The following is a 21,800-nucleotide window of genomic DNA, read 5'->3' as shown; positions in this document are numbered from 1 at the left end:
TTGCAAAGAGTTGGATACGACTGAGTGACTAACACTCACACACTGGCGTCTAATATGCAGAAGTCAAGGATGCTGCTGAGCATCTAGTGAGCAGGTCTGCCCCCACTGCAAAGAATTAACTAGCCAAAAATGTCTGTAATGCTGAGGTTCAGAAGCCCTGCTCTAAAACTGAAGATATAACATTTGAATCTGGAATATGAATTAAAACTGAGTTTAAAAATGATGGTGCCTAAACGATAATTTTATAAATGAGAGATTTCTTAGTTTCAGCCACATGTCATTGCATACTGTGATGTCCCTCCTGTTGAAGAACTATATGAAAGATGTACTTATTCATTGCCAACACCCTTCATTCTGCTCCAGCAATTGGTTTTTATGACTTCAGCAATTTGAAACCATCCAAGTTATTTTAAACACAAAACTTTACAAGAATGTATACATTTCACAATTTCCCTATTGTTTAGTCCCTGGGATTATGTAGTATTGCTGCTTATTGTTTTTGATTTTCATCTTGAATAGGAAATCTTTTGATCAGAAGTCTTTATAGCCAGTAATGTGCTCTCCCATCCATTTAAATTTATTTCAACAGTGTTTTTGAAGTGTTCTTTCTGCCCTATTATTGTTTTCCTTCGGATATTATTTTGATGCAAGGGAATGTAAGGGTAATGGTTGTGACCTTGATGTAATCTGCAAGTATTTTTCTGTTACATATAAAAATCAAACATCTCAAAAAATTAGATGTAATATATATTTGGAGCATTTAGAAGGTTCTAGCCTTCTAGTCGGAGAAGGCAATGGCAAGCCACTCCAGTACTATTGCCTAGAAAATCCCATGGATGGAGGAGCCTGGTAGGCTGTAGTCCGTGGGGTCGCTAAGGGTCGGACACGACTGAGCAACTTCACTTTCACTTTTCACTTTCACACATTGGAGAAGGAAATGGCAACCCACTCCAGTGTTCTTGCCTGGAGAATCCCAGGGATGGGGGAGCCTGGTGGGCTTCCGTCTGTGGGGTCACACAGAGTCGGACACGACTGAAGTGACTTAGCAGCAGCAGCCTTCTAGTAATCAAATGGCAGTTTTCTACATATGCCTGTGTTTATAGAGTTATAAGATATCCCTTTAAAATTGTGAATGAACAGGTAGAAACAGTGGCTGATAAGTCTAACAAGGAGAAATAACAGTTCAAACTGTACTGTTACATTTCACTCCGAACAGTATTACTATATAAGGACCTCTTTAAATATAAATCTTAGCATAAATTATCTACCAACCAGAGTACTTTCATAGGTGTGATACGCTGTTAAGAAAACGCTACACATATATATAGGCATGTGCTGTCTCTCCCACCCCCATATGTGTGTGTGTGTGTGTGTGTGTTTAGCGAGAGGGAGAGAGGTAATATGTTTAACTGAATTAGATTTTAAATAAAATGTGTATCTCTAGATTTTCCTCTCCCTTTCTCTCTTCTATTAGTCAGCTATTCCTAGAGTAATGCTGTATAACAAACCATCCCCAAAATCAATAGGCTTGCAATAGCAAGTCTTTGTCTTGAAACTTATAGTTCCGCAGGTGACTCTGGTTCAAAAAATCAAGAGCAGATTCAACTGGGGGACTCAGTTAATCAGCAGGCTTTGTCAGTTCTGCTTGGTATTTATGTATCCTAGTGTGCAGTTTCAAGGGGCTTAGTTTTGTCATAGTGGGTCACAGAGCATGGTAGGCATGCCAAACCTCAAATATATTTAAAGTCTCTTGTCACATCACATTCACTAGAGTTCTGTTGGCTAAAGCATGACATGTGGCCAAGTCCAACATTAAGAAACTAAAAATGTATTTTTTTCCCATAGTGAGAAAAGAAGGGGGATTGGAGTAGATATTTGCTTGAAAATATTTCCAACTATTACACCTTCACCTTATTTCAGGTAAGGGAGTGTTGTCTCTTTTTCCTGGGATTATGTTCTCTGCCTCCTCCTATCTCCAGAATCGAGGCCAGTTATTAGAAACTCAAGCCCAGATGTGCAGAGCACTGTTCAGCCAGACGTTCTATGGCATGTCTGTGTTTTCCCACACTTAATGACATGCTAATATATGCATGGATATGGTTAATTTGTTTTAGACAATAATTTAATTACAGACTCAAACATTGCACAGCATAAACAACTTAACAGGGAAGGAAGACATAAGAATAGCTCAAAACTTCAGATTTGGTACCAGAGTGTAATTATGGAATGACATACCAATTAGGAGATGCAAATAACTTGAGAAAAGCAAACATTTTAGATGTTCCATGTCTTCTTTTAGAGAACATACATTAGCAAATCAGGGAGGAAAAAGAATATGCTCAATATTTGGGTCATGGCAAGCCTGTTTCTCTATTTCCCTCTCTTCTGCTCTGTTGAATTCTTTCTATCTCTTGCTCTCACTCTCTCTGCCTTCCTTCTTTAGCATTATATAGACCAGGGTTTAAGCTGGGGAAAATTGTCAACTTTGGCTCCTCTTGACTTGGACTGCATATGCAAAATGAAATCATGTTGCCACAATAAAATGTGGTAGGCAGAATCCTAAGAATGGCCTTCAGTGATCCTTCATCCTTGTGTAATCCTCTCCTCTTTGAATGTTGATAGAATCTTTTAATATTTTGAAATATCCTTCCAGCAATTATTACATATCAAAGTTGACCTTAAGGTTAGGAGATTATCTGTGTGAACCTAAGCTAATCACATGATCCTTCAACTGGGAGCAGAAGAACAAGGCAGCGAGATTTGACTCATGAAAAGGATTCAGTGTACTATTAACAATTTGAAGACTGAGATAGTCATATGAGAAGGAATGCAGAACATGCTCTGGGAGAAAAGGGCAGCCTGAGGGGACAAGGGCAACAAGCAGAGTCAGGCACTCAGACTGAGAGCCATAGGAACTGGATTCTTCCAACAACCTGAATGAAGTTGGTTGTGGATTCATCTCTAGAATTTCCAGCCCAGTCAGCTGACACTTGAGTTCCAGCCTTCTGAGACCCTCCGCAAGGAATTCAGTCAAGTAGATTCTTAGCCACTGGGCCAACCAGGGAATTCCCTGGATATATGTTTTTTATATGTAAGATATCTTTGACCTCAAGTTACAGATTTGAATAGTTTTATAAAGAGAAGTCCACCCATCCTCTATCCATATACTGTCAGGGTTGGGGACTGCCTAAGATATTCCTGGGTCACCTTAAAAAAAAATCATGTTACCAAGTGAGTTCTCATTTTAGGTAGTAGTCACATCTGTGGAAACCATTTCTCCCCAGGGACAGCCATCCATAACTTGACTGTACATAAAGAGGGATTATGAATCACATAAATAAATCTGGACTTTCCATTTCCTGGATTCTAAAAATGCCCTCAGCACCTAAGTTTGAGAGACATGAAAGAAAGTGTGACATAGCAAAGTTAGGGAGGATTTTGTTTTTTTTAAGGAAGTAAGACACAATGTCACCTTGTTCCAAGTCAACTAAGAATGTGACTATCAGGTGACTTAAATTTTGGATGCTTTCACATACATACATCTGTAAATGACCACATGGCAATCACAAGTATCAATTTGGGGAATTATAGGTAAATTTTAACAATCAGTCTCATTTACAAATACAGAAACTATGAATCATGAGAATCAACAGTATAACTTAATTGCATTTGTGTAGTCACTTAATCATTCACTCAACTACTCAATGTGTATTTATTGGGCTCCTCCCATGTATTGGAAATCTGTTCAGGTCCTGGGACTCAGCAGTTCAGAAAGAAGAATTATTCTTGCTTCTGTAAAGTGAACAATTTAATACAGATTAGAAACAACATTAATTAAAGTCCTTTCCTGTTCCATTGACAAAGTACATTTTGAATCCACATGCCAATAATTTTGTAGTTGGAAGCTTTGCGGTTCTAGAATGTAAACATATTTTTTGATAATTTTGAGGAGAATGATCACTTTAAGTTAAGCTTGCCCCTGGGGGCAGAGTTATCCAATGTTCTTTAGTATCAACTGATTTTACCTTAGATCAGTGTTACTCAAATCTGTCTTTTTCCATCAGATATGCTAATTAATGTTAAAGCAAATATATGAAACAGAATCTTTGGCTAAATTACTATTGGAAGCTCTGAGTTTGTTTCTTCTAATTCAGGGCTTTTCAAAGCCTTTATTCTGCTAAAAAATGTTGTGAATTTCTGATATAATGATAGAGAATGCAGTTTCTAAAATGTATTTGACCACAATGATTTTTTGTTGAGGAGGAATCAGATGTGCACAACTAGCTCCTTAAGCCTTTGACCCCTAGGTTTCCCAGAACACTCTTTGAGGTAGGCAGATCTAAGGTGGTCATCCAGTTACTGTCCAGGTACCTCTCTTGCACCCTTCGACCCCACTACCTTCAGGGTCTCCAAGTTTATTTTTTTCTGTGTTCCAAGCTTCTCCTGATGGTCAGTGCTTTGTTTACATTGTATTTATATCAGAAGGGCCCTAATTTCTATGGGGAACTTCTGGTGGATGCTACAACTTCTTTGCATAACTTTAGACTTCCAATGATCCCTAATGGAGAGCAACCACTCTCGCACATACTCACCTGATGTGAGTCTTCGTGTTGAATTTCAGTTTTAGCTGTTTCTCATTGTTGGGAAAGTGCTGCTCAAATGCTGTGTACCTGTGAGATTGTCTATTTCTGTTATTAAGGGTCATCATGTGGCAGTGTGATTTTTAACTAAAAAATGGAAGACTTCTTATCTTATTTGGCCATGTGCTTGTTCTATAAAAGCTAAAAAATTATTTCTTCTCATGATAACATGTGCCCTAGGATTTGTGCAAAAATATATTTGGGAAGGCCATGTGGTTTGGTGGAAAGAGCATTTAGATTTTCAAATAGGAAAAGCTGATTAAGTTTACAGCTGGATATCTCTATCCTTATGATAGTGTATGGCTGTACACAAATTATTAAAATTTGTGAGCCTTGATTTTAGCATATATAAATTGCACAATGCCGATAGGATTCTTTAAAAGTGTGTCTAGTGCAGCATTTGAAACAGAGTAGGTTCTCAATGAATGTTAGCTCAGTTCAGACATTAATATTTCAGTGGTCTTTCCACTTTTTATAAAGTCTTGTATAAATCTATAAACAAAGTCATGGAACATTACACACAGTTAAAAAGATTTCTTAATTTTTGACACCAAGGAAACCAATGTTAAGAATTTGAAGAGCCACTGAAATTCACTCATTATTTTTGTTTCCCTTCCATTTTTATCATCTCTCTGTCTTTCTTCCCTCCCTTCCTTCCTTTCTCCCTTTCCCTCCCTGTCTCTCTCACTTCCCTCCCTTTGTTTCTCTAAATGGAGCATTATCTGCTGATTCCTTTAATTTAGGAAGAACTACATTTTATAAAGATCACCTTATAAAAGATGGTCCTCAAGTTTGATCTCAAGTGTAGCTGATGTGATGGGAGAGCTGAAATAGGAAAGCCTGGGAGGTCCAATGAAATTGCAGGAGTCCAGTGACTCTTTTCACGCACTGCATGGCTTGTAAAGCTATTTGTTTTGCAGTGAAGATCATAGTTTTATAATAATGGTTTCGTGCTTTGGGTCCTGCCACACTCCCAGGCACACACCTGTGTGTAGAAGCTTGAGGTGTTCTAGGACCTAGCTCAGGTGTGCTGGGACCCAAGGCTTAATAAAGCTCACATGTAATATGTGTTCCTTGTGGAGTGTGTATTATATGTTGTGCCATTTTATTATATTGCAGGGAAAACATAAGCACAAGGCATAACATATTGAGAGAGAAGAAAATACTAGGAACTCTACTGTGTAAGTAGCAGTTTGTGAGCTAAAAAATGAGGAAGAGGAAGAGAAATAATGGTCTGTGGCTCTTTAGAAGAGAAGTGATAGGCTAGAGCAAAAGGGAAGAGAAACTCATTTGCTTTCTTCCTCTACACCTACAGGCACAGATATGGGCTTCATGAGTCAGGCTCATTTTTCCACTGGTCCATACTCTCAACTGGAGAAGGAAATGGTAACCCACTCCAGGATTCTTGCCTGGGAAATCCCACAGACAGAGGAATCTGGTTGGCTACAGTCCATAGAGTCGCAAAGAGTTGAGTACAACTTAGCGACTGTAACAATACTTTCAACACTGAGCATTGTGGCTTGCACATCATAGGTGGATATTTATGGATGACACATTCATTTCCTAGGGCTGTTGTAAAACAAATACTGTAAACTGGGTGGCTTAAAATGACAGAAATGTATTGTCTCACAATTCTGGACTCTAGAAATACCACAATCATACTGCCTTTGAAGGCTCTAGGAAAGAATGTTACCTTGCCACTTCTAGCTTCTGGTGATCGAGGGCAATCCTTGTCAGCTCTTCAGTCTCTGCCTCTGGCTTCTCCCGACCTTCTTTTCTTTGTTTCTTTGCTTCTGTGTCCAGATTTCCCTCTTCCTATAAGGACTCCAGACTTACTAGATTTAGAGTCCACTGTTACCCAGAATGAGCTCATTCTACATTGACTACAACATCTATAAAGACCCTACTTCCAAATAAGGTCACATTAACTCTGTCTTAGGCGGATGTGAAATTTTTAGGCAACACTATTCAACCCAGTACAGATGGTGATTTGTTTGTTTCTGTACTGTGCCAAGAGCTGTATCTAGTACACAAAAGTTGATACGTTTCTGTGCTTTAGAATATGGGGCTTCTCTGGTGGCTCAGATGGTAAAGAATCTGCCTGCATTGTGGGAGACCCAAGTTCAATCCCCAGTCAGGAAGATTCCCTGGAGAAGGAAATAGCAACCCACTCCAGTATTCTTTCCTGAAGGATCCCATGGGCAATTCATGTTTAAAATTTTCCTACTGTTCTTTTTGTACCACGGACTTCAGCACATAAACAATATTCAGTGATGTGCAGTACTGTTCATAAGCTGCTGTTCAGTTCAGTTCAGTTCAGTTCAGTCGCTCAGTCGTGTCCGACTCTCCGTGACCCCATGAATCACAGCACGCCAGGCCTCCCTGTCCATCACCAACTCCCGGAGTTCACTCAAACTCATGTCCATCGAGTCGGTGATGCCATCCAGCCATCTCATTCTCCGTCGTCCCCTTCTCCTCCCGCCCCCAACCTTTCCCAGCATCAGAGTCTTTTCCAGTGAGTCAACTCGTCGCATGAGGTGGCCAAAGTATTGCAGTTTCAGCTTTAGCATCAGTCCCTCCAATGAACATCCAGGATTGATCTCCTCTAGAATGGACTGGTTGGATCTCCTTGCAGTATAAGGGACTCTCAAGAGTCTTCTCCAACACCACAGTTCAAAAGCATCGATTCTTCGGCGATCAGCCTTCTTCACAGTCCAACTCTCACATCCATACATGACCACGGGAAAAACCATTGCCTTGACTAGACGGACCTTGGTTGGCAAAGTAATGTCTCTGCTTTTTAATATACTATCAAGGTTGGTCATAACTTTCCTTCCAAGGAGCAAGCGTCTTTTAATTTCATGGCTGCAATCAGCATCTGCAGTGATTTTGGTACCACATTAAAAGCAACCTTGAACAGTATACTGTCTAGTGAACTTTGAGACCCAAAATACAAATTCGAAAATGCCAATGACAGCTTTGAGTAGTGTTCACAATGGCTAGAACCTTGATCTACTGCAGAGTTTGGGGAATAAAGGGTTATCTGGAATATCTTTGCCAGTTTAACGCTCAATGAGTGGTACCCAGAGTAGACCCTGGTTCTTCACTAAATGGATATGGAGTGTGACCATGAGGAAATGAGACTGTTGTGTGACTTTATAGAAATTTCTCTCTCAATACTATATGGCCTCAGTGTAATTTCATGGTTGTTCTCTTTAAGTGGTACATATTCGAGGGGAGGGAATAGAAGTAACATGGTGCAGCAGAAGCGGACATAGAGTTTTTCACTGGGTGTAATAGGGCTTCACATGCAGTGTTGAGTGTTCTTCACTTTGAATAAATAGCCTCTTTTTGTTTTACTTGCTTTATTTTTATTATAAACACAGAAGTATCCTCTCCTTGGAGTGCTGTGCAGATTAAATGAGGTAATAACTTAGCAGGTGCATAGACAACATTCCTGTCTTTTACCTCTGGGTTATTGTCGTTTATTGAGATGGAACATAAACTACACAGTAAAACAAATGAAACCATACTAAGAAAGCAGGATTAACAAATGCAGCTATACATCAGAATCTGTATAGCATGTTAACTTGTAACATAGCTTAACTTGCAAAATCTCAAATATTCAGCCTTCGCAGAACATCAGCTGGGCCCATGGGTGTTAGCATTTATGCTCTGTCAGCCCTGTTTTCTCTTGTTGACTTCCTGGAAGTAAATGAAGCATCCTGGAGCCAGTGGCACATCCCCACCTGAGCCTTCCTTGCTCTCATGGTGCCTAATTGCATGAGTTTGTAAGGGTGAGCTGCCTAGGAGCCTCCATCGGACAGATTAAGGAAAGTCCATGGCACAATCACTGGACCTAATAACTATTCCAGTGGATTGGAAAATATAGAGGCTAAGATGCGGTGAGGAGAGTATTTGGAGACTTTGGCGTACTAGTTTCCAAGAGTCAAGGTTTTAGGAGTAAGGTAGGATCCAAAAGTAGATGTTTAAAAAGCACCCCAGGGATTGCTGATTTAGATAGTACATAGGCTTATCTTTGAAAAACTCTAGAATAAAAGCAAGAGTAAAATGTAGCCGAGAATGAGGAACCCAAAGATTAAACTGTGTTCCCCAAAGCAATACATAAAGTGTTGAATGCATTTTCTTTCTCTAGTCAATTTATGTAGAAATACAGTTTTTAAACATAGAGTTAATGAAATGAGGGGGCTTTTCAAATCTCTGCAGAAATTAAGCAGACTGTTTCAAAAATAGAGTCTAGAATTCCTGCAAATAAAATGACATCTGCACTCTATTTGTTCTAGCTACCATGGGTCATGCTGCTTTACAAAAAAGAAGGATCGGCAAAAATCACAGAAAAGTGTGATCTGTAAAAAATCTAGCAGTGATGGCTTAGCAGGTTCAAAAGAAAAGAGAAATTTAAGATTGTAGACTCTGGGTCTTAGTTGGAAATATTTCCAGAATAGTGAAACTTGCCTTTCTAGTTTTCACAGTTCACTGGAAATATATCTTGAAAATGACTGCTTTTACGCTCACAATGAAGTTCCCAAGAATGAAATCTTCAAAGTAGACTTGTCTAGGAATAGGAAGAACCATGTGACTGAATCTTATATTAAAGCCAGAAGTATTAAAAAATATCCCGATTATTTTATAATGTTTTCCATTTCATAGATTGAGATTGTAAGTTACTAAATAAGCTTTTGGTTTTATGAACCTATGTATTGAATGAAACATGGTCAGCCTGAGGGCTCCTTAAGAGAAAAACCTAATCATTTTCACCTTTGTAGCAATAACTGCTTCTTTCTTAGAATGTAACTTGGAATAAGTAATCAATATATTGAAATGGAATGGACTGGAATAGGGTAGTGTGGAATATAAAGGAACAGAATGGAATGGTATAGAAAAGGATGGACTGGGTGGAATATGGAATGGTATGGAAGGGAGTAAGCTGAATGCATTGCATTGGATGCACCTGAGTTTTGACTAGGATCAGCTCTGGATGAATTGATGGCATTATGTCCCAGGGACATAGAGATAAGGATCTGACTCTACTCAGAAATACTTCACTCAACTTCTGTCCTCATTTGGGACCCTGCCTACAGTACAGCACCACACTTGCTGATCCTGAGCTGTCTCTGATATTTCAGCTGGGAAGAAGCTCAGTGGGCCCCCTGGCTCTTCTGGTCTGTGCTCTGCTAAGAAATGTGCTGTGGGATGATACTCCCAACAGGCAGGCATTCAGCAGTCACTTTAACTACTGGGACACTATAAAGCACTGTAAGAGCTGAAAATGCACAGGAAGTTATAGTTATCATTGTCACCATTCTTTACCTGTTGACATTATTCCTTAAAAAGGCACCGTTATGTAATTGTCAGGAGTATAAACTTAACATTAACATGTGTTTTTATTGTTTTTTAATTTTTATTTATTTTTAGTCTTGACCATGCTGGATCTTCACTGCTATGCCCAGGCTTTCTGTAGTTGCAGCAAGCGGGGGTGACTCTAGTTGTGGTGTGGGTTTCTCAGTGCAATGGCTTCTTTTGTCTCTGAACACAGGTTCTAGAACTCATGGGCTTCAGTAGTTGTGGCTCACAGGCTCAGTGCCCCACAGCACGTGGGGTCTTCCTGGAACAGGGATCAAACTGGTGCTCCCAGCATTGCAAGGCAGGTTCTTAACCACTGGACCACCAGGAAAGCCCCAGATATCTCATTTTTAATATAGGCTCTTACACTGTAGCTGTGATCTGAGGTAAGTTATTAATGTTCAGTTCAGTTCAGTCGCTCAGTCGTGTCTGACTCTTTGTGACCCCATGAATCACAGCACGCCAGGCCTCCCTGTCCATCACCAACTCCCGGAGTTCACTCAAACTCATGTCCATCGAGTCGGTGATGCCATCCAGCCATCTCATTCTCTGTCGTCCCCTTCTCCTCCCGCCCCCAACCTTTCCCAGCATCAGAGTCTTTTCCAGTGAGTCAACTCGTCGCATGAGGTGGTATTAATGTTACTTGAACCTTTATTTCCTCACCTGTAAAATGGTTATAACAGCTCTCTACATCAAAATGTTGTTAAAATTAAATAAAAATAAAAACCATGCAAAGCCCTTAACAAAATCCCTTTTCCTAATAAATCTATGTTAATAATTATTTAAAGGTCAGATGTTGCTGATGTGATATTCCAATGCACTTTAGTGTTTCTAAAGACAAATATCGAACTCCTCTTTAAACTACAAAACCACAAGGACTCTGTCTTCACAGAAATAATTGCAGCTAGAATGAGAGGGTAAAATGGCATCACCGGCTCAATGGGCATGAGTTTGAGCAAACTCCAGGAGATAGTGAAGGACAGGGAAGCCTAGTATGCTGCAGTCTGTGGAGTCACAAAGAGTGGATAAGACACAGTGAGTGAACACAACATTGTATACATGATTACTGTAAACATAGGGCTATGCTAAGTGCTTTACATGTATTTAGTCATTAATTTTAATAGATTCTATCTAGTAGGTATCATTCCCATTTTATAGATAAAGCAGCTGAGGCACAGAGATAGTAAATAACTTACGTAGAGTCACATACTTAGTGTGTGGCCAAGTTGTAATTAAAACTCATCAGTTTAGACTCAAAGATCATATTCAAATACTTTTCTATATAACTGTGAGCGTCATTTAAGGAGCTTTAGGTTTTTTTGAAGCCTGAAGCCATCTAGAGGAGTCATCTATCTTATGTCCTGTGTGTCCATTTTCATGACTTTCCAAAGCTCAGTGGCTCTCCAGAGCATTTGTTTTACTTTGCGTCTTTTTCTTATTAACGTCCCAATGCTATGTGAAAATCATTCCAGATTGCATTTCTTTTACACCACTTTTGTCTGTCCAACCTCAATTTAGTTGTGTAAGATTCACTGAGAAGGAGAAAATCAAATACCTAACTCACAAAGTACCTGTAATAAATGAGGCACTTATTAAAATGTTTTTTTTCTGATTTCTCTTTATTATCTATTCCTACTAAACTCCAAATCAGTTTCAGTAAATTTAAAATCAACATGGCTATTTGCAGAAAGTCATTACTGATCATGATATCTTCCTATCGAATATTAAATCTGTGCTTGAAAATAACAAGTGAAAATAGTCTAAAATAGGATAAGGCAATTGCGTCAGTTATCAAGCAAGACAAGCTATTGGTCTGGACCACATTTTGATGTCTTTCTCTGTTTGCCTCTTTTGTTCTTTAAAGTCAGTTAATCTGTCAAACAAATACACAATTTGCTTTTATAGCACTTTATTAAAGAGGAAAATTTTGGCGTGCAAACAAGACTGCAGGGAATAGGGCAAACACTAAGCAACCATCTAATGTGTTGGGATAAGCATTATCTTTGGAGTCAGACACTTGAGTTGGGGTCCTGGGTCTCACTTATGCTGCTTTGAGACTTTGCTCGTTTTTCATCTTTGCTAGCTTCAGTTCCTCAGAAAGGGGAAAGAGGAGACTTGAGGACAGGGTAGGGTGACCAATGTTTTCTGATTTGCTTGAATCTTTTCTGGTTTTATCACTGAAAGTCTTACATCCCAGGAAACCTTCCTCAGTCCCATGCAGTGAGAGTTGATAACCCTGCAAAATTGTTGTAAGGGTTTAATGAGATGACAATGTAAAGTGCCTGTAAGCTGGGCTTTGAAGGCATTTAAATATTAAATTAATGATATTGGTCATGGAAACATTCTATTTTAGGTTAGGTTTCACAGAGTCAGATTCATGTGCAGGTAGTTTATTGTGAGTGTGCTCAGGCAGACACATGAGAGAGTGAGGGAAGCAGAGGAGGACAGCACTAGATCAGTTCAGCTGAAGTTCAGCCTCAGCTTGATTATTGGAAAATTCTGGCCTTTTATGGCACCACAGAATTATCACACTTTGGGATGAGGCCGGCCATTTGTATGTTGCATTATTCAGGCCTTCGCTTCAGCCCCTTCTCCCCAAGTTGGGCATTTCTAACCAAGGGCAGTTCTTGGGAGAGAGGCACGTCTATGCACTGGTAAAAGCATCACGGTGCCCTGGAGCCGAGGTGCACCACCCTGTGAAGGGGGTCTGAGCACGTGCCACCAGGTCTACCACAACTGCTCAGGAGTTTCCTTAGAGAACATTCTAGCAATCAGTTTAAATGAAGAAGCCAACATTCCCTGGTGGCTCAGATGGTAAAGAACCATCCTTGGCTTGAGAAGAGCCCCTGGAGAAGGAAATGGATACCCACTCCAGTATTCTTGCCTGGAGAATTCCATGGACGGAGGAGCCTGGCTACAGTCCATGGGGTTGCAGAGTTGGACATGACTGAGGAACTAATACTTTCACACTTTTCGATTTCAAATTCACAATATGCCACTACTACATGGCTTCCGTTTTGATATTTAGATGCCTAGCTATCTCTTTGATTTCCAGAACTTTAAACATTAATGATTAGTAATCTAAAAGGGATTTTAAACTTTTTTAGAAGATGGTTTAAATACGATCGTTGGTTCTGGCTGGCAGGTATGGAGGAGAATTCTTTTTCTTTAATTGGTTAGTTTTTTAATGGGACATCTAACAATCTTGAAATACAAATTAGATAAATAAAAGCTGATTTCTAAGTCTTCAATAACATAATCTGGTATATTCCTGTAATTTAAATCAAATGCCAAGGTTAAATAGAATACATCATCTCCAGAGATCCATATAATTTAGAAAATGTTTCAATTACTCAGCAGGCTTAATATCACTGATTGCCCATCAGTAACGAAAAAAAAAAAGAAATACCACCACTTAAGGACAAAGTGCTAAATTAGCTGTTAGCAAGTTGATACACAGAGATTGATTTTAACTTTCTCAAGTTTAGAGGTTTTTCAAAAAAGAAGTTATATTAATTATTAAAATAAATTTCTAGTAGAGAAAACATCTACTGACTTATAAGAATAGAATGCTACTGCTGTATCTGATATCTAGTTTCTATTTCTAATATTTCCCTCCTTGATGTGTTTTCCAGTTCCATTTATGGCATGCATGAAAAGGGAATCCATTCATTTTGAAATAACATTATTTTATTAAAATAATATTATTTTTGTGACAGAAATGTATGAACTTTAACTATGGGCAAAATCACATCACTGTAAATGTTGTGAACCTCAGCACATGAGATGATGGTACGCATGGACTTGTTTTTAAAGCGCAGTTACCCAGACCACCTAGTCCTTTGTTTCTCACAGCAAAGAAATGTTTTTGTTATTGGTCTTATATAAAATTATTAGCTGAAAAGAAAAAACCTTTACCGTGGGGGAAAATCTGATTTTTTTTCTTTTCTTTAATAAGTGCCCATCTATCTCTTTGTATCTATATATTTATATGAACATATTCCTATTTCAGTATCACAGTGATTTCATATTGCAATGGAATGCAGTTGAAGACTCAAAAAGTTTATCAACACAGTAGAAATACTCAGAAAATATTTATCATGGACTAAATTCAGGGCTGCTGAAAAGAGGAGTACACCTTCAATTTCCTACCTGCATCATTTTTAGCTTCATTTAATAATTTTTCATATCAAGGTTTGAAAGAATAAGAATTCCTTGCACTATGGCCTATCCATTATACTATTGCTCGCCATAAACATTTATATGTATTTCTATTTAAAATAGAATAAAATAATGCATTTAATAACATTTTAACACAACATTTAAAAAAGAAAAAGGGATAAAATAATCCCATCCACACAGTAACTGTCTTTTTATTTTTTAATCCCATTACCTTTGGAGAAGGAAATGGCAACCCACTCCAGTGTTCTTGCCTGGAGAATCCCAGGGACGGGGGAGCCTGGTGGGCTGCTGTCTTGGGGTCACACAGAGTCGGACACGACTGAAGCGACTTAGCAGCAGCAGCAGCAACAGCAACCCCATTACCATCATTATTTTTTCAGATGCCAGACTCCTGCCCTCTTTTAACTTTACAGTAAAAACAAATTTAAAAACTTGCCATTTTCAGAACTGCCTTTCAATACCCCTTCTCTTTATCCTCTAATTCTAGATGAAGCAAGGCAAGCAGGTTGGTATTCACTTGGAAATCTAGGATAAGGAGCTCAAAGAGCAAGTAGAGTCTCCAGACTCAGTCAAAACCGTTGAATTGGATCAGATTTTATTTTTTTCTGCCAGTGGTTTTGTACCCCAAAATGATGTGCTTTTACGTGAACCCTCAAATCACATTTTTAAGGATTTTAACCCCAACCTTTAGAATTTAGACATCAATGTACAATTACGTGGCAGTCTCTGGGAAGCCATCTCTGGGGTCTTTGCTTATGCCCAGCCCACAAACCACGTTTCTTCTCTCTGAGTGTATCTCATGCCTTTGCTTTCCTCTGGTGAACTCTGCTGCTGTCTTTAATTTGTTGAATGTGGACACAAATTCTACAGTTGTAAAAGTGCCAAGAAAGTAGAGACTTGATTTCTCTCTTGTTTAGTATGGTCCTTTAAAATTATCAATAAATATTTATTGAATGGAGAACAAATTCATGAATCTACTCATTTTACCATGATATTTTAATTACCTTAGAAGCTTTTGATAACCATTTATTTAATGATCTAGAGATAGCCTACACAATGAATACTCTGCTACTTTGAAGACACTTATAAAAAGATGAGCGATCTTATGTTCCATGTCCCCCTCCCCTATGTATTCATTCATTATAGCATCAATAATAATTTTATCAAATTGTCACCAAAATTTTTGCTAATCTCTCAAAACATTATTGTGTTGTTAAGCTATATTGATTCAGACAGTAGTTACTTTTAGACATCGATGTATCACAATATATAAAGAAAAAACAAATATTAAAAGAATAACATCTTTAGAAGTAGTTACTAACTAAAACTGTGGTGTTGGAGAAGACTCTTGAGAGTCCCTTGGACTACAAGGAAATCCAACCGGTCCATCCTAAAAGAAATCAGTCCTGGGTATTCATTGGAAGGACTGACGCTGAAGCTGAAACTCCAATACTTTGTCCAGCTGATGTGAAGAACTGACTCACTTGAAAAGACCCTGATGCTGGGAAAGTTTGAAGTGGGGAGAAGGGGACAACAAGATGATATGGTTGGATGGCATCACTGACTCAATGGACCTGAGTTTGAGTAAACTCCAGGAGTTGGTGATGGACAGGGAGGCCTGGTGTGCTGCAGTCCATGGGGTCGCAAAGAGTCAGACACTACTGAGCGACTGAACTGAACTGACAATAAACCAAAAATGAAATGTAAATAAGATATTTTAAAGAATAATTCTGTCATATTTGTGGCATTTTTTGCTCTCAATTTCAGGTTTGTGTAATATTCATACTTACACACAGGGTATATGACCTCAGAGCCCAAGGTACATTATATATTTGCCGGCAGATTGTTTTATACCAAAAATTACAGTGAGAAAAATGAGTACTCTTTGAGATATCTCAATGTCTCACCCAAACTGAGTCTAAAAGAGGTTAAGGAACTTAGCCTTTGCCACATATGATTCTATATGTCTGAGAAATAAAGATGGTAATGAAACCTCATATTGGACTTGGGAGGATTAAATGAGCTCAACTGTAGGCATTTCATTTCACAGTGCCTGATATCCAATAAATGATCAATATGTTCTAGTTATTAATTATTGCATAGTGGAATGATAACTAAAAGAAAAGCCTTTGGAGTTACCTGACTATTGTGAATTGTGAATTGAGCAAAAGCTCAGTAGTTTCCACTCATTGAAGATGATCAAAATGTAAGTTTCTAGCACATGCCATGATGCATTTAATGTCTAGAAAGACAAGACACCGTCAGATTCACAAAGCTCTAACAGTCTTGTCTTTTATCTTACAACACCTGGGGTCAGACATCTGAGAACATCATGTGGATGATAATGTCTCTCTTGACAGCTGTTCCCAACTCTTTCCACTTAGAACCCTGCAAAAGAATCTAAGGTATTACTACTTCCCAGGGTAACATTAAATAGTGTGACAAGCCATGAAGGAGAACTGAGACTATTTCATCGTAATAAACCTTCTTCAAGAGAATGTAAGAAAATGAAAAGACCAGGAATATTGATTCCTATAAAATTATATAGCTCATTCTATTAGTTTGGACTTTCAGTCACCCCTGTCATCTCACAAGTAAGTTATCTCAGTTATGGTGTGACATTTTTTAGTTTCTGAACTAATCTTAACTTGAAGAAGTGTGCTTAACCACTGTCTTGAACTTGTATATATTCCTGATGCTCTGTGTCCCATCTTTGGGCGACCAGTGGACGCCGGAGTTCTAAGAAGCTTTAGTCTACCCTTTCCCTTTCCACTGTGCTTACAGAGTTTTGTCACTTCTCTTCCCATGACAAGACTGATCGTGACCTAAACCTACCTCATTTGCTTGCAGTAAGTATCAGGAGTCAATGCCTGGGAGCCTCGATTCTTCATCCTGTCCCAGTCTCTTTGTTTTTTATCCATAAAGTGCGCATATGGTCACTGCACTTGCACCTTCCTTCCGATTCTAGACAGAAGGGAGGAACAAAAGTCATATGGAGGGAGGAACAAAACCTATGAAAATGGAGCAGAATTTTTGCAGAGATCCTAAGCAGGGTCCAGTACCCATTGGCTCAAGCACTGTGTCACATGACCACCTGTGAGAGCAGCTGGAACAAGCATGCAGTGTCACTGACATCTTTGCCACATCCCCCCAAATTGAGCTTTGGATTCTATGGAGGAGCAAAAAATAGCTTCTGAACAGTCAACAAAGACTGTATAATCATTCCAAAAACATTTTATTTGAGCCACAGATGAGTTTCTCAATGAAAGAAAAATGAAGAGCTGCTGGCTTAATCTGAAGAACCATTGATCTGGAATCAGTGAGAGCACTGGCCCATAATAGCTGGAGACAGCAGAGAGTGCTATTCAGTTAAGTGCTTTCATTAATCATTATAAAATTAATCCTTAGCACTTGATGATAATGTATTAAAATTAAGTACTGATTAGGACTGACCCCATAGCAGTTTCTTCAGTAAGTTTTTAAAATGTTATTCTTTAGGCAATTTTTAGCCCCACTGATGGAACTTATACCTGGGAAGATATCTTCATGGAACAACACACACATAAATAGAAGCAGGAAATGTCTGGACCCTGTGGTACTGGTATTAAATGCAATGTAGTCTCCCCAATTTTGACTAATTAGTGACAAACACAGATTGATTTTGAGAAGTCTAGATGTGTAATATTTAATGTGATTATCCTGCTTTCACATGTTATGACTATACAAATTTGGTTTTAAAATTTGACATGGTAGACATTTCGAAGCATAATGAATACTTTCTATTCATTACAAATTTTCTCTACCACTGATGTAATGTAAAAGTAATTTAACATTTTTGATCACTTACTATATGTCAACTACTGTGGTAGTCTCTTTATATCCATCCCATTTCACATTCATAATGATCCTTTGAGTTAGGTTGTATCTCAAATTTACCATTAAAAAAATGAACATTACAATGTTAACCTTACAAGGTTACCCTCCTAGTACTATCAGGGCTAGGATTTGAACCAGTTTTCTGCTGCCCAAGTCCATACCTTCATTGCACTGTGTTAGCTTCTATGAGCTGGAGTGTAATACATGTCAGGGAGTCCATGACTTCAAGTGGTAGGAAGCACTGATTCTCTTGTCTTTCTCTTATTTCTTGTTTTTCTTTTTTGTATGATTTCACTTATTTATTTATTTTTGACTGTGCTGGGTCTTGTCGTACAGGCTTTTCTCTAGTTGTGGCAAGTGGGGGCTACTCTCTGGTTGCAGTGTAAGGGCTTCTCATTGTGGTGGCTTCTCTTGTTGTGGAGCATGGACTCTAGGGTGCTCTGGCTTCAGCAGTTATGGCTCCCAGGCTCAAGAACACAGGCTCAATAGTTGAGGCACACAGGCTTAGTTGCCCGTGGTATGTAGGATCCTCCCAGCCCAGAGATAGAACCTGTCTATCTCTGGATAGAGTAGAGATAGAATGTGTCTTCTGCATTGTCAGGCGGATTCTTCACCACTGAGCCACCAGGGAAGCCCCCTTCTTTCTTTTTAATATCAGGGTGAGGAGATGAATAGGATAGAGGAATATCAGAATAAGCGAGGGACTATCTTAGAAAGCTTTTTTCAGTTTTGTATTTAGTTTTAGTATACTCAGCATATCACGTTACACATATTTATCACTGCCTTGGGAAATATATACTCATTTACTGCCATTGATGGAAATTTTACTTGGAATGAAACTGCAGCCTAGGCATTTTCTGAATACCACAGTCCTCTGAAGACTGACATCCTAATTAATGAGGTTCAAAATGCTGTAGACCAAGTTCTAAGGTACACAGATGCATGCAGGAAAAGCATAAGGCAACATCACCCTGTCCCCTGAAAACACATTAAAAAGAACCATTTGTGATTTGTTGTGGGTTATAATCAGTGAAAAAAAAAGCATCTCCCCAGGTTGCTCCATCATTTTACTGAAATGCATCTAATAGTAGAAGAGTGAGTTGCTAATATTTTGTAGGCACTTGGAGTCCTCTGTGCATCCTTTAGTAACATTTCTTTGTAAAATTTTAATGTTTGTAAAAAATCCATAGAGTTGAGAATCAGGCTGTAAGTTTAATTTCTGTAAATATTACCTCCACTATGCTAGCATATAAGCCCCAGATGTCATAGAAATCTTATTTATATTTGTGCCCCATGTGCCGTGATGCTTGGGACAATTGGTGATTCACAACTGTTAAAATGAACTGAAATTATATGTTCAGATCAAGGAAAGGCACATAGTTTCCATTTTCTTATGTTCCGATGCTTATTTATGTATTTGTCTTCCCTGGTGGCTCAGATGGTAAAGAATCCGCCTGTAATACCGGTGACCTGGGTTCGATCCCTGGGTTGGGAAGAACCCCTGGAGGGAGGGCATGGCAATCCAATCCAGTATTCTTGCCTGGAGAATCTCCATGGACAGAGGAGCCTGGTGGACTACAGTCCATGTGGTTGCAAAGAGTCGGACAAGACTGAACAACTAAGCATAGCACATCCATTCCATATATCTGACATCCAAGAAATATGTCAGTAAAAAGAATCTTGTTTATTTCTTGATTTAATAATATGATGATAGCCTTATTTTTTCTTTGTATCAATATCATTTATAAGCTTAATATAATTTAATTTTCAAATCAAGTACACCCCTTTCCTGATTACTAGTGATTATAAAGATTATACAGGAAATAATTACTGTTGATTTACTAAAATATGTCACAATAACTTGATGATTGAATTGCTATTAATTAATTCAGTTGTATACTGTTGCTCTTGCTTAAGCACAGAATCATATTCTCTGATGCCTTGTACACTTCTAAATCCCTGATTTAAGGCAGCCACAAACATAGAAGTGTGCGTTTCTCAACAACAATCATTATTTGAGTGATAATATGAACACTGTTGTATCCTTACTGCCTAAAGGAAAAAAGAATGTCCTTGGGAACGAGGCACTTCTATGTCAGTGAATACTATGATACTAGTTACTTTGTGAAGTGTCTTTCATTTTTAAAAATTGTTATAGGGATCTGAGAAGTGATTGAATATTTTCTCTGAAGTAAAAAATGTAAGCCTTTCTACTTTTCCTTCACATTTGACTTCATAAGTACTGCTGCTGCTAAGTCACTTCAGTCGTGTCCGACTCTGTGTGACCCTATAGATGGCAGTCCACAAGGCTCCCCTGTCCCTGGGATTCTCCAGGCAAGAACACTGGAGTGGGTTGCCATTTCCTTCTTCAATACATGAAAGTGAAAAAGTGAAAGTGAAGTCGCTCAGTCGTTTCCGACTCTTCACGACCCCATGGACTGCAGCCTACCAGGCTCCTCCATCCATGGGATTTTCCAGGCAAGAGTACTGGAGTGGGGTGCCATTGCCTTCTCCTCATAAGTACTAGAACATACATATTTTACTTTACCAGCATCTAAGATTGTATTATACATAATGTAAGAGGAATGTAAGAACTCAAAAATTAATTCAGCATTTATTTATGGAATACCTATAAAGTGTCCAACTACTGCTAAGTCACTTCGGTCGTGTCCGACTCTGTGCGACCCCACAGACGGCAGCCCACCAGGCTCCGCCGTCCCTGGGATTCTCCAGGCAAGAACACTGGAGTGGGTGGCCATTTCCTTCTCCAATGTATGAAAGTGAAAAGTGAAAGTGAAGTCGCTTAGTCGTGTCCGACTCTTCACGACCCCATAGACTACAGCCAACCAGGCTCCTCCATCCATGGGACCCTCCAGGCAAGAGTACTGGAGTGGGTTGCCATTGTCCTCTCCAGTCCAACTATTACTTGGCATTTTAAAGAATACACAGCTTAAGCTAGAACATTTGATTTCCAGAATCTTTCTGTATCATTTGAAAGACAAGATACACGAAACAAATTAGTATAATGGCATAAGTGTTTTTCCATATGCTTTGTAAGATTTACATGCAGTTATAATTAGGCAGAGAAGTCTCCTTTGAGATATTTTGTGGAGTTAAATTGCTCCTTCTTTTAATAAGCAGTTCTTTTTGATGTTCTTTTTGTTAGTTGTTATTTGTCAAATGGGGCATAGAAATTCACAAAGTTAATGAAAGGAAAACATGGATATTTAATAGTTTCAAGCTGGATAGCTACTGGCAATATTGGAAAACAGTACTCTGGAGGGCAAGGGCACATGATTAACTTAGCAAAGTGCATTTTTTTTTCATGAATTCATGGTTGTTTAGTTAAGATAGAAGTCATTTATGGGTTCAACAAGTGTGTATTGACTTGGATATATATATAAGGCCCTGTGTGTGTGTGTGTATGTGTGTGTGTTCACTCAGTCACTCAGTTGTATCCAACTCTTTGTGACCCTCTGGACTGTAGCCTGCCAGGCTCCTTTGTCCATGGGATTTTTTAGGCAAGAATACTAGAGTTGATTGCCATTTCTTCCTCCAGGGTATCTTCCTGACTCAGGGGTCAAACCTGTGTCTCCTACGTCTCCTGCATGGGCAAGCAGATTCTTTACCATTATGCTACCCAGGAAGCCCCTGTTAGGGCCTGATGATGCTGCTGCTGCTGCTGCTAAGTCACTTCAGTCGTGTCCAACTCTGTGTGACCCCACAGATGGAAGCCCA

Source organism: Moschus berezovskii, chromosome 5, assembly GCF_049115385.1.
Source record: "Moschus berezovskii isolate FMDL1 chromosome 5, NW_MosBer_1.0, whole genome shotgun sequence".
NCBI classification, from domain to species: Eukaryota; Metazoa; Chordata; class Mammalia; order Artiodactyla; family Moschidae; genus Moschus; species Moschus berezovskii.
Note: the sequence above shows the minus strand (reverse complement) of the source record.